At 42.8% G+C, this 14,894-nt stretch overlaps 1 long non-coding RNA gene across 1 annotated transcript in view; it reads right to left on the bottom strand.

Moving 5' to 3' along the window:
• LOC122233202 overlaps window positions 1-14,894 on the bottom strand; it is a 198,973-nt gene that overhangs the window by 125,678 nt on the left and 58,401 nt on the right. Inside the window, exon 3 of the long non-coding RNA XR_006210710.1 lies at window positions 8,093-8,189. This is a non-coding gene — a long non-coding RNA (uncharacterized LOC122233202). The remainder of the gene's footprint in view (window positions 1-8,092; window positions 8,190-14,894) is intronic.

Below are 14,894 nucleotides of genomic sequence, written 5' to 3' on the forward strand. Positions count from 1 at the left end.
ACAGGTTTGTAGGAAGAATCCATTTGAGCAGGAATAGGTCGGTATCTGAAGGTTTCACAGAGCAATTAATGGTTGAGGTAGGCCTTGAAGGATGCATAGCATCAAAAAACTAACGTTTCGCTGTCAGAGAATTTCTTTCTTTTTCTAGGCATTGCATTTGTCCCAATTGCTCTACAACATTTCTCATGGGAAAGGGAAAGGATTGCCAGAACCGTTTCTGATGTAAGAAGCTGGACCAGGGTAACATGGCTGAGAAGAGTCCATATTGAAGCCCTGAATTCTGGGGTGTGAGTAAACTTTCCATAGCACTAGACTGTCTCTGAGAGCATTGTTACATTCCTAAGAAATAGTCTACATTCCTCACCACAGTGTACTCAGCAACTCCCCCTGCAGAGTGCAGCTCTTCCTCCTGTCAATTGTGAATGGAAGTAATTTGTTTATGGTTAGCAGAGATCCTATCAGGCAGGGAGGAGACAAGGAACCACATCTTATCATCCAATCTGCCACTGCCTTTCTGCGGTATCTACAACCCTGTTATACCCATAGAACCCAGACACTGGGAGCAAAACAGATGAGTGGGCTGGCCATATAATCCTCCTTTTCCATATTTCAGTTGCCATGCGTGGAGAAGGGGCCAAATGAGATATACATCTGATTGAGCCCTAATGGCATGACAAAACAGGCTGGCAGGGGCAGGGAGACTACAGAGAGCTCACATGCACTTGGGGATTTGCTCACACCCTCAGAGCCAGGGGAGAGGCTTGAGGATTGAGGTTTTAAGCCCAACGGTGCTCATAACTGGAGGTGAGACTGATTTTTTTCCCCAACTCCCATTAGATCACAACGGAAAAATTGCTTGATAACCATGATCTTTGGTCTTTTGATACTTCATGAGCTACAAGAATGTCTCGGTTCCCTCCTGCATAGTGACAGCCCATGCTCCAGTTCTGATTCTCATCATCTCTTTCTAGAATATCACAATAACCTCCTCACAATTTTCCCTGTCTCTGCATTACCCACCCCAAATCTATTCTACACACATTACAGACAAATCTATCCATGACCATACTCTTGAAATCCCTCACTCACTCTACATCATATATAATAGCACTATCCATAGACTTTTCTGTCATAGTGGAAATGCTCTGCATCAGTGCTGTCCAATGTGGCAGCCACCAGCCATGTGAACCTATTGAGCATTGAAATATAGTTAGCAGAATGGAATATTACACAGCCATGAAAGGATGAGATCTTGCCATTTGAGACAACATGGGTGGTCTAAGAAGGCATTATGCTAAGAGAAATAAGTCAGACTGAGAAAGACAACTACCATATGATTTTACTTATCAGTGAAATAAATCTTTTAAAACAAGAATAAAAATAAAAGTGAGAGTCAGACCTGTAAATACAGAGAACGGACTGATGGTTGCCAGCAGGGAGGGGAATGGGGTGTTGGACAAAATGGGTGAAGGGGAGAGGGAGATACAGGCTTCCAGTTACGGAATGAGTAAGTCACAGGAATAAAAAGCACAGCATAAGGAATATAGTCAATGATATTGTAATAGTGATGTAATGGGGGCAGATAGTAGCTACATTTGTGGTGAACGTAGCATAACATATAAACTTGTCGAATCACGGGGTACCTGGGTGGCTCGGTCAGTTAAACGACTGACTTCAGCTCAGGTCACAATCTCACAGTTTGTGGATTCAAGCCCCGTGTCAAGTTCTGTGCTGACAGCTTGGAGCCTGGAGCCTGCTTCAGATTCTGTATCTCCCCCTCTCCCCCCACCCTCTCTGCCCCTCCCCCACTTGTGCTCTCTCTCCCTCTCTCTCAAAAGTAAATAAATAAACATTAAAAAAAAAAAAACAACTTGTTGAATCACCACCTTAAACACCCGAAACTAATGTAACATTGTGCATCAACTATACTCGGGTTAAAAAACAAAAGAAATATCATTAGTACAATTGAGGAACTGAATTTTTAATTTTGTTTAGTTTTCACTAATTTATATTTAAAGAGATACACATGTCTAGTGGCTACCATAATAGACATTGTAAATCTGTAGGATGGTGTCCAAGCTTCTTAGCCCGGCATTGAAAGCCCTTAATGATCTAGCCCCAATCACCATTACCCATCCCATTTCCTATCACGATTCCTATCTGATTTTCCCCCCAAAATAATCTAGACTGTTTATTTAAGCCTAGCTATTCCCTCTATTTGAGAATCCTTTTCTTCAACATTTCCTTAACACATTTCTATTCAGGTTTCAAGATCTAAATTAAATGCCACAGAGTTGCCTGGATGGCTCAGTTGGTTAAGCATCTGACTTCAGCTCAGGTCATGATCTCACAGTTTGTAAGTTCCAGCCTCAAATCTTTAGATCTTCTGTCCCCCTCTGTCTCTGCCCCTACCCCGCTCTCTCTCAACAGTAAATAAACAATAAAAAAAATTTCTTTACAAAAATTAAATAATTAGTTAAATATTACATCCTCTGGGAAGCCTGTCTCAACTTCTCCTCCCTGATATAATGAGTCCCTCCCTCCCCTGTGCTCCCAAAGCTCACCGTATCTGCTTCTACTATAGTACCTATCACACTGTCTTGTAATTATGTATTTACTGGGGCCTCTCACCCACTAGTCTGGGAACTCCAAAGGGCAGGGACTAACTCTTCTTCATCCCTGTAACCCTATCACCCAGGGAAGCCACGGTGCTAAATGTGTGGTGAACAGATGCAAACCCACAGAATGAATTCATCATTTAATCAATCAGCGTTTAGCTCAAAGAGCTCCCTGAACTGACAGAGACATTAGTAAACTGTTGGAACATCAAAGCCGCTGGGGCCAACCGTGATATCAGGGACAGATTTGTATCCGTGAAACGGTGCCTCTAGTTATGTGAAGGGTCAGCACGGAACTCTCAAATCCACTTTAAATCTGAAAACACTTGGGCTTGGGTGGATGGTGCTCAGGGCGGGGAGGTTAAACTGGAAGATGTTGGAAACTGCAGACGCCTATGGTAAGAAACAAGAATCTTCAGGCCCCTGGGTACTCAGGATCTTTGAACAAATATTTAGAGCTGCTTTAAGAAGCCAGACACAGAAAGACAATCCTGCATGATCTCACTTGTATGTGCAGTATCACAAATAAACAAAAAATAACTCATTATTCTTTACTAAAGAATGGGAGGAGGAACTGTTGTAACAGACAGCTAGAGTTAACAGCATCGTATTGTGCACTATAAAATATATTAAAAGGACAGATCTTGGTAAATGCTCTCACAGCACACATAAAAAGAACACAAGGAAATTTTTGGAGGTGATGGATATATTTAGTACCTAGACTGTGGTGATGATATCATAGGTGTATATATATATGTTCAAATTCATCAAGATGTATGTATACATGAAATGTGTACAATTTTTTGTATTTCAATTATATCTCAATCAACTATAGATATGTGTGTGTGTGTGTGTGTGTGTGTGTATATATATATATAATCATATATATATATATATATATATATATATATATAATCATATACTTAAAAAAAGATGAGAGGAAGGGAAGCATTGCATTTTCCTCTGTAAAGAGAACTACTATTTATTGAGCTCCTACTTTGCGCTATGTTTTATATATGTTACCTCACTGGACCTTTAAAAAACCCCTGTCACATCAATATCTACCTTCTGTGGAGGAGGAAACCAGAGCTCAGAAAAGAGAAATGATTCTGCATGACCTCCCATACAGTAAATAGTAAAGATAGGATTAACACCCAAGCTGACCTCTTAAAGAAGATTTCCCATCTCCTTCCATATGTAACTGGAGATCTCATGTGTAAACTTCTCTAATTTATGTTCTGAGCCACCTACTGCCTGAAGAGGTTTTATATTCTCCCAGAGTGTCAAGGAAAACTAGGATTGAAAAAGCCAACACGATCATCTGTTCTGCCCCTACATTTCACACTTGAGAAAACTAAGACCCAGAGAGAGGTGAGCACTGCCCCCGTGCCACACAGGGCGAACGGCAGAGCGGGGACCAGGTTTCTAATCTCAGGCCAGGGTTTTTCTGGCTTGTTTTCAGGTTCACTGAAAAGATGAGCTTCTGATACCCTCTTGGCTGTGCATCACTGTATTAGCAAGGCTCTGAGACACCAGCAAGCACGTGCACTAGTCCTCAGGTACACTGGTGCCAAACTTCTAGAAAGCACTTTTGCAATATACATCAAGGGCCTTAAAAATGGTCAGAAGAATTGACTGAGTAACTGGTCTCATTTCCTGGAAGTCGTCTTAAGGCAATTATCTGCAATGTGGGCAAAACTAATCATTTCAGCTTTACCTATACGGGCAAAAACAAACCAGAACCCCCCCCACCCTCCCCCCAAAAAAGGAGCAAACCTAAATGTCCTCAAATTAGAATATGAATAGTTCCTACCATATGGGAGTGTTAGAAGAAATACTGATAGAAAATATACTTAACCCAATGCTCAGCCCACAGTTAGTGCTGGTTAAATTAGATCTTGTGGGCCTTCACAGTTGTCACTTCTCCCAGATAATAATGAATACAGGGACAAAAGCATGTGAACTGAGCCAGACTAAAGAGATAAATTCCAGGTTTGAAGATTGCCAAAAATGGAAATTCAGACTTGGCCAAGTTTCCTTTCACCAGGTAAGGAGGAATGCTCAAATACACCAGGGAGTAAGTCTGCTTCTGGGAGCCTCCCTTTACTCTTTGTAAAGATATGCCCAAGTTCTTGGTCTCCCGAGATGGTGCAGAGTGAAAACTAGGCCAAGCCAGAGGAGCCCAGGCCAAGGCCTTACTGCTGTTTTTTATGCCATTTTCAAAGGAGCAAGCACTTGAAAGTCCACCTTATTACCTTAATAAGAAGGAATTTTATCCATGCCCCTGTTACTATCCCCATTTTCTTCCATGATTTCTTTCTTCCACTGTCTTGAGGTTTGCTGATAGTGAGCCTATCCATGGCTTAACTCTTTGTGATACATTAGAGAAGCCACTGGCTTTGAAGTGTTATAAATATCCCTCTTCATTAAGAGCTGCATTTAATCTCATGGAGTCTCTTTCTTTTTTCTGCAAAGCAGGGATAATACTAACTATCTGGTGCTTGTCTTCGGATGGTACACGTGTGAATGTGTCTGCACACAGCCTGACACCTAATCGGGAATCTAACAAAGGGAACTGAACCCATTTTGATCCTTAACAGCTTATGCAAAAGAGAGGAAGGATAAGGAAATGTAGGGTTGGCGCACATGATGGGGAAGCGGACACAAGGCATGAGTGGTGTGCCAAGATACCTAGTGCCCTGGGTATCCAGGTAAATGTGGTGGCAGAATTAGACCAACTGGCTAATATTTGCCTACCTCACAAACCATTTGCACTTCTGTATTATTGAAGTGTCCTTTCTTAGTTGGTCCTGCATGGTTCATCTTTTGCAAATAAGAAGTCCCAGGCTTTAAGAGGCTACCCGGGTCATGGTGAGTGCAGAGCAAAGCCAGGACTCACGCTGGGTGTCCTGGCATCACCAGCTGTTGTCTTTCTTCCACACTGAGTTGCTTCTGCATTAAACATGTCCAGGAGGAGGGTGCGTCAGGAATAAGGTACATTCGAGGTTAATAATTAAAAACCAAGGGTCTATTGGAGGTGGCTTTGTGTTTTCTCTGGCAGCACTTACACAGAAAGGAGCCCAGCTAAACCCAGGAAAAAGCAAACAATTGCATATTGTATATTCACATGTATACATATATATTCATCTATCCACAGACATGTGTCAGAATATAAAAATGCCTGTCATGGTTGAGCTGTCTTCATTTTTCAACTATGTGCTTTACAGTAGTCACTGTATGTTACAAGAGCAAGAATTTAAGACAAAACGTGACTGTCAGAGTAGGAACTAAGTTATTTGATTATTCATTTGTGCATTCCATTATTCAGCATCACTTTACTGAGCACTTACTCAACGTCATGCTCTATGCTGGCAACTGCAGATAGAAATGGATAAGAAAGTAAAAAGAAAATCTCATTATTCTAGAGGTCCTCCCAGTTCTTATTTATTTATTTATGAAATGAAATAAACATTTCTTGTCTCTTTGTACGGTAGGTCCAATAAACAATAAGCCATAATTTTTTTGGCCCCGAAATGGGCCAGGTGACTCTTCCAATACATTAATATTCTCCAGTCAACGAAGTCTTAGCTCATAAAACAGTGTGGAAAAAAGGAAGGAAGAGGTCAGAGAAGAAGACAGAAATGAACAAAGAAGACTCCATTTCTCAAAGATACAAGAACCAGAATTTCTTTTCCTTGGGCCAAACAAAAGCCATGACAATAAGCCAAATATTTTTATTTAAAAAACGCAGGGGCTGGGGGGTAAGGGTAGAGAGATGAGTAGGTAGAAAATAGAGGATGTTTAGGACAGTGAAAATACTGTGTATGATACCTTCTTGATAGATACATGCCACTATACATTCGTCTAAACTCAAAGAATGCACAACACCAAGGCTGAACCCTAGTGGAAACTATGGACTTTGGGTGATTACGATGTCATGTAGGTTCATCGACTGTGACAAATGTACCATTCTGGTGGGGGGTGTTGATGATGGGGTTGGCTATCATGTGTAGAGGCAGGGGGTATACGGGAAATCTCTGCACCTTCCTGTCAATTTCGCTGTGAACCGAAAACTGCCTCTAAAAAACTCAAGTCTTAAAAAATGCGTTTATACATTTATATCATTTTAGGCTCTATACAATAAGGATTTGAGTCCATTTACAATAAGGGCCAGACATATGGAAATTCACTAAAAAATAAACACTAAAGTTGAGCCAAAAGCAGGAGGGGAAAGGAAAGTTTGGGAACTTTAAGGGATAACATAATTCACTTGAACATGGTGAGGCATCACACTGGGATCTGCATCTCCCAACAGCAGGGAATACAGAAGTATGAAATTCTGTAACTCTTTTAATCTGAGCAGCAAAAAAGCATAAAAGTTGCTTAAGGAAGATAAAAGGGTTTGTTTTGGGAATTGTGGTAGTTCTGCTTTTTTGTTTTTGTTTTTGTTTCTTAATCTTCCTTGTCCCTTTTCCCCAAGGGTTGCATTTTTAAAGAAACACCTTATTTAGAACTTCGTGTAAGGAGCACTGAAGAACAGAATGGATAGCTTCTCACACTTGGAGTGTGAGCTTTTGGGGGAAGGGACCACATTATTCCTCGTCTTTAGATTCCTGGAGGCCAGAGGGGTTGCTGGCTCTGAGGAGAAGCAAAACAGAGGACTGCTGCTCACAGACTGGTGACTGTAGTCTTACCAAGAATACAAAGCAAATTTCATACAGACAATGCTAGTAACAATGTTTGTAAAATCACAGCATGGGGTCCCAAAGAGCAAACTGAGGAAGGTAAGGGATGTGACCTAAGTTTACAGAGATCCATCCATCTAGTTTTGAATGAATAAAATGTAGAATATACTAGAGGCAGTACCAATATTCAGACTGAACCCGCCAGTATGGCAGACCTTCTTGCTTTCAATCAGAGTCCACTGGGAGTCACTGATGGATGTTCAATGTTCTGAATACCCCTGCAGTGGGGAAGGGGCACACCACTCTTTGCGTGAACTCTTCTTGAATTCACTTCTTTCACTTGAAAAACTTGCATAATAGAAACCTTGAATGCCACTGTATGATGCCACTATACTGCTTTATAGTGTGAGATACATTATCAAGTGGGATGGAGGCTTGTGTTTGTCTAACAGCCCAATGTCTATACAGACAGCTCTCCTACCTGGGCAGTCAGAATACCAGAAAACTGCCCAGTGACTCTGGAATCAGAGTAGGTACAGTTTGCTGAATTTTCTAATTTATTGGCAGTGCCTTTGGGTTTGACTGCTGATGTTCCTCTCCAATGCATTAGAAAACTTCCAGCCACGAAGACGTGGCTCGTATGACTGGGTCAAGATATCCTCTCCCTTGGAGCCTCACTTCTCAGGCCAAGGTTTTTGGACAAAGTGCATGGAGATTATTCCAGATCACTTAATAGGCACTTAATAGGCCACCTATGTAGGCCTTTTTTATGAGTAATAGAAAACCTACCTGCCCCAATCTTCCAGAGTTGGTAATAGCCATAGAGGATACCCATGCTCCACTGAAGCTCCTGGTTACTGTTATTTGCTTCTCTCTGAGTTTCCACCTAAGCAATATCAAGGAGAAGAGAAGGAGTATAAGATTTGGCTAAGGGGCTCACCAATAAACTATTTCACAAGAAAGAGGAGAAACCATAAAATCTTTAAAAAGCTTTTACAGACAAAGGGTTTCTAAGCACGGCGGCACTCCTGAAACATTCGATGGTCTTGAGATGCAGGGTGCTACTGGAGTTTATCCAAGACTTCAGATTCTCTGAAGATTGGCCTTTATCCTTGCCAGACAGCCTTGTCCATCTTCCCATCAGTTGCAAGACATTTAATAAAAACAGGCTGCATTAATTCATGCTTGTTTTATGGACTGCTCCACGGGGCCTCAACTCGGTAAGTCTGCAAGACCCAGCCGTGCATGGCAAATGGCTAAGCAGATGGTTTCAGTTTAGATAGTGGCTGTCAATGGTTTGGTGTGAACAGCTCTTGCAAACCAGCATGAAGTGAACAGATTGCATGGTGGCTGGGAGAAGCATGTGTAATTGGAAACAGTAGCCACTTACAATGGGGGCACATTTTCAATCTTGATCAGAGTGGCTCCAGTTTAGAAAAAAAAGGTTGATTAACCAAATGTGTTTTTGGCTGTGATAAACCCAATACTAGGAAAGTTTGGGTAGCGTCTTAGGCGTGTGCTGGGCATGGCTGGTCTGCTGCATGAATCAAGGACATCGGGGTCCCAGAACTAATCCTGTCCCCTGGAGCCTGGGAGGCACTGAGAGAAACAGGAAGCAGGCTCAGAGGAGCCCAACTGGCAGGATTAACATTGCAATAGCTGAAATTGTGGTGGTCGAGAAGGTCAGCTAGCTTGGGCAAACTGGCTGCATGGGCATGAAAGACCAGAAGAGGTAGAGATCCACGTGGGTCCCCTGAGGAAAGAGAGCAAGGTGGGGTGATTTGGGGAGACCCCACAGGGAGAGGACAGGTGAAAGTCTGCAGCAGGTGATCTGGCAGCAGGCTCCTGGCCAGGGTTAGATCAAAGACTGTGGATCTTGAGGGAAAGTACTACGAGCAAGACAGGGAAACTTCCCAGAATGACAGTGACATAAAAATATTTGCTGGAACAGTTACAAGGCAAATGGACCAAGGCGGGGACTAGATCCTGGCCTCAGAGCCAACCGTAGAAAATACAGCCTCGGTATTTATAAACGTTTATGGAGATATCTCGGGGATACAAGGATGAATGAGACATGGGTGATCCTCCTTGGTCTTTGCCCTGTACCTGCAGCTCGTCCTCAGCTCTGTCAGCTCTTCTCTAGGGAGGCTTCCACTGCCCTCCCTGACTGTATCAAAGTCTCCTGCCATTCCGTGTGCCGAGTGGTCGCGTAGCTGTTGTTCCTAGACCCTGTGGGTTTGAGTTCCTCCCATATCAGATAAGGGATGTCAGATACTGGACTGTATATACCATGACACTGAGGACAATTTCTGGGGTTGTTTTCTTCAATATTTTGTGTCTCTCAGGGAATAAGCACACAAGAATTTGCTTAATTGTTGCACAGATGAGTGACGGGAAAAAATAATTTCTTTTCTCAAGGTTCTCAGAACCCAGGAAATAAACAGAGTGATGACGTCAAGGTAGAAGGAAGAACCAGGCTCGGTGCCCAGCCCAGACTATGGAAAGTCAGGGGAGGCTTCCTGGAGGAGGTGTACCCATGAGCTAAAGTTTGAAGCTTCAGGTGAAGTTGGCCCAGCAAAGGTGACGGGAAGACCTGGGGAAACCTGATCCAGCACCTGATGATGGGCTAAAGCTGCTTCCATGCTTTCTATCCCATGCTCCCTGATTCTGAGAAATGGAAGGCAGAACGGAGTGAGTATGGGGTGGCCCCTGGCTCAGCAATGAAGTGTCCAGGGTATAAGGACAGCGGTCCAGGTAAGGTCTGGACAGGACAGAGAACCTATAGGTTTAGCAGAGTTTTTCCTGGGGGAAATACTGCCCTTCTCTGTCACAGTAACTAAGAAATGGCAGAGCTGGGGGGAGGGCGGGTGGGGATCTGGTTGTCATGGTGGGGCACAGGAAGCGACCCATGCCTGCCAGAGCTCTCAGAATCACCAAGGTCTGACTCTGGTCTGCGCTTTCCCACAGTGGCCTGTCCTGCGCCTGGCACCGCCTCTGGCATGTGTCAGGAAGGCCAGCTGCTCAGGCACCCTTGGCAAGGAGAGCTGGGCTCACGGGGGCTGCCCACCAATAGCCTGGCTTTCTCTGATACCACAGTGCTATCTCCTTGAGTCAATTTCCTCTGGCGATAATGCCAGCTACCCCCACACAAACGGCCCACGTGAAGGAGCCATTCTTTCCTCTGTCATTTGCAAAGCCTGGCTCTGCCCTTTTGGCAAAGCTTGGGTTGTTGACATGACAAGGTCACCCAGGCATTGTGAGCCACACGTACACACTGGACCTAATCAAAGGAGGCTTCATGACATCTGGCCCAACACCCTCACTGACAGATGAGAAAACTGAGGCCCAGAGAGAAGGAGGGACTAGCTGAAGGTCTCACATACAGCAACCAGTAAAAAGGCAAGAATCCAGGGCCTTTTGAGATTCTCCCTTCAGCTGCTGAGTCACCAAAGGAAAAAGTTGGTGAAAGAAACAAGCCACCATCTGAAACCCCAGTCTCAGAAAACCAAATAGTTGGGTTGGACCCTTTATCACACCTGGAGACCCAGCTGTGTGCCTTTGGGCAAGTTACTCTACCTCTCTGAATCTGTGATAGAGGGATAAAAATGACCATTCTTCTCACATTGCTCTGCCCTTTAGAAGTTCACAGTTTGTTGGAAGGACAGGTGCTCCAAACCCATCACAATATAAGATACAAAGTGCACAATTAGTCTAAGGGATGAGAGTTTCTGGGAGTCCCAGGGAGGGCTTCCCAGAGGAGGAGACACTTTAGCAGAGTATTTTTTTTTTTTACCAGTTCATCATGTGTACATGATGGATGAACACTAAAGGCATAAGAAACAGTGGATAGCCAAAGGCATGTTGTGGGACTCCCTACCATGTGTTATGACTAGAGTACCAAGTGTAAGAAGTGGGCAGGGGCTAGGGCATGGGGCTGAAGTAGGAGTCAGAGTCCAGATATGGAGGATGGTGGTCAGATCTGAGATGAAGCAATCATTTTGGTTTGTCAAGTTCAACATCGAAATAATCAACCCAACAGTGAGTGAAATGTACTCCTCTGAAATTTGCTGGGGAAAGTAAACTCAATTATTCATTTTTAACACATCTTCTATCCCATTACATCCAAGTTATTGGTTTCAATTGTATTGCTTCCATAGTTTGTTAGTTTCAAATGAGCTACAAATGCAAGGAGTTTTTAACTACTTTTATGATTGCATATATGTATTTTTTTATGTTTATATTTGAGAGAGATAGAGAGACACAGCGTGAGCAGGGGAGGGGCAGAGAGAGAGGGAGACACAGAATCTCAAGCAAGTTCCAGGCTCTGAGCTGTCAGCACAGAGCCTGACGCAGGGCTCAAACTCACAAACCACGAGACTGTGACCTGAGGTGAACTGACCTGACGCTTAACCAACTGAACCACCCAGGTGCCCCCATGTTTGCATATATTTAAAGAACACTAATTCAAGTTTTGTAAAAGCTCATCTGGAGGTTGCTATGGAGGGTGGAATATTTGGAACTGGACTGGATTCAAGAAGGCCAGCCAGAAGGATGTTGCAATTGTCCAGGTAAGAAATAGTCCCTGAGACAGAATATAGCACATGGCTTTAAAATGTGGGGCCCTGTGTCACACTCTCTAGGGATGACTTCAGTTTCTAACTCATGTAAAATCACTCCTGTAAGCCTCAGTCTCCTCTTCTGCAAAATGGAGATAATATAATGTAACTGTTTCATTGGATGAAAGGTTAATAATAATCCAAAGTACTTCGCACAGAATTTGGCTCAAGTATATGCTTAATAACAATTAAAAGGAAGGTTCACGGCAAATAATACCAACAAAAGATAAGGACTGCTCCAAGGGCAATATAAACTAGACCATCTTACTACATGTTGACATATAGTTTTGTTGAGGAAGGAGAGTATGGAAAATGGGGGAAGGAAATCTCCGGGACGTTGAGAGCACCATGTGTGGCCAACAGAGCCCTGTGGTCATTTCCTTTCTGGGCATTTCTCTGGTGCTCTGTGTGCTCTGCGAGGAGGACCCTAGCACTCACAACCACCACTGGGTGAAAAACGACGCCTTCACATCTGTAACTGGGCCCCCCTCCAGAGCATCACTTACTGCCTGCTGGAGAGTTTCGATGAGAACACTGAGAGTGGAGGCTCCTTTGCCTTCTGTTGAAATGTAAGATTCATTTAAAAGTGTGCACTCCACATGGCACTGCTTTTGTCAAAGTAAGACACTTCTAAAAGCTATTCCCACAAATCTTCAGATCTCCTAGGCCGGGACTTGATATTTTCCATCCGGTATCTGTCTTTAGTTCCTCTCCCTCTGCTCTATACCAGAAGGTAAAGACTGTTAAAAATGTAAATGATACATTTGGAAGTTCCTTTCATAATCACATTTTAACATTTTAGGGAAAAATATTCAAGGGTTGCCTTCACTCTTACCCAGATTTTATGTTTTAAATCTTCCTTTTTTTTTGGTCATAAATTCTACTTCCTGTAATTTCAATGGGGGAAATGTTACAGTTTCTTAGCTTAAGTGAGGAGGAAAGGTAAATTGTTTGAACTTTAATATTCCTTTGTTTTGGAGCAACACTGTGCCCCTCGTGGCCTTAAACAGTTTCCAAAGAACCAACAAAGTGCAGGCTAGCAGGATTTGGAAACCTTTCAGATCTGATTCAGAAATTAGAGAGATGCCTGGTGTGCATTCATTCATTCATTCATTCATGTATTCAACAAATACTTACATATCTTTAACTTTTTGTCATACCCTGTGATCTGTGCTGGGGATACAATAGTTACCTCAAATCTGAGTGGAGGACCTCAGGGAACTGTTCTATTCGGGAAGGTAGAGATTAGTCAAACTAATCGATTATTAGTCAAACATAGTCGATGACAATGAAATGGCACTTAATATTGCAGGTGGAATATGCGGAACTATGACAGCTATAAGAATGTTTGTTAGGGAAATTTGACCTTTTCTGAGGGGGGAGGGTATTGAATCACAGTCCTGCCACTTTCTAATTACATCAACTTGTCAAGGAATTAAACTTCCATTTCCCCATCTGCCTTTCAGGGGGCCCCGAGGATCATAGGAGGTAGAATGTGGATGCGCCAGCACAAGAACAGGCTGTAGAGACTGCTCAGTGAGTAATCTCTTCTTGCATCTTTGTTCTTGCATCTTTGAGGTTATTAATATTTCAGGTAAAAACACAAGTTCTTTCCAAAGTGTTTTAAAATTATAGCGGTAGGAATTAGTCTATATTTTCAGGTTGGTTGCATCACTAGCAGAATACTCTTTCTTGTCCTTCTCTCTCCCTCTCTTAAATTACTCTAGGCCTGTGCGTCAAGACCAACAGGGGAGGAAGACACAGTAGCACTTGGGCTCCTACATCCGGAGGCAAACCCTTGACACTATGGCAAAGGCACTTCACAGCACTCACGGTCCTGTTCATCTCTGCTCACTGTCCATTGGTGTGCCATATGCATTCTTGGTTTGTTTAAGGGCATCTTGGGCAAAAAACAGGAGTGGGGCACTGTTAATATTTCACTAAAGCACCTCCTCCAAGTCAACTGGCAACTCAGAAACGTCACAAGGGGAGAAGTCATCTTATGATAACCAGCCCTGAACTGAAATGGTGGCTATGAATCATATCTTTTGTAAAGTATGGACCTAACCAAATCAAAAAACACCAGGTGCAGAGAAAATAACTGAAAAGAAACACAGTAAAAGCATAAGAATTGGGAACATTTTATTTTTCTCTTCCTTTTACTTCTATATCTTTTCCTAAACATTATTAATATAACATATTACTTTTTAAATGTTGAGATAAAGAATTAGTAAAGAAATGCAAATACAACGGTGAGCTCACAGGAAGACTAAATTAAGCACACCTTTAAACCATGATATCCACTCTAGCACAGACACCCTACTCAGTTTGCCAAAACAAGGATGCCAACTCTGGGATATTGTCTAAGTGAGGGCTCCTTCGATGCTCCCCCCTTTTCCTCTCTCTTTTCCTCTAAGTCTCCTTTTCTATGCCCTGGAAATGCATCTCTTATTGTGCTCATTGTATTGTTTGCATCTCTTTATTACTGGACTGTGAGTTCTCTACGGTTGACAATCTTGTCTTGTTCAATTTGTTTGTTTCTTTTAAACCCTAGGACAAAACATCTACAAAACAACATAAGAATAATGAGAATAATTATGATTACAACAGGAGAAAGAGGAAAAAGAGTGAAAAGGAACTCCTATTTACCATCGATGTTCTAGGTCCTTCCGTGGATCATCTCTTTTTGTTTTTAGAACAAGTTAGGTGCACATTGTTGTTATTTCTAACTTAGATGGCAGAGTTGGGCTCAGAGAGGCCGAGGGACCCACCTCCTAAACCTCAGCATGAATGTGTGAAGCTGGGCTGCAAACCCAGGACCCGTGCTGCCATGCTATGCAGAACATGCGATGCTGAGCTGTACGTGGAGGACCAACGACACAATTTGGCATTAAACGCATTTATGTTAAAAATTTGAGCCATTATTAGATATCCTGCAGAACATACAAACATAGAGAGCAGATTATACAATGATA

This window comes from Panthera tigris, chromosome D4 (assembly GCF_018350195.1).
Source record: "Panthera tigris isolate Pti1 chromosome D4, P.tigris_Pti1_mat1.1, whole genome shotgun sequence".
NCBI lineage: Eukaryota > Metazoa > Chordata > Mammalia > Carnivora > Felidae > Panthera > Panthera tigris.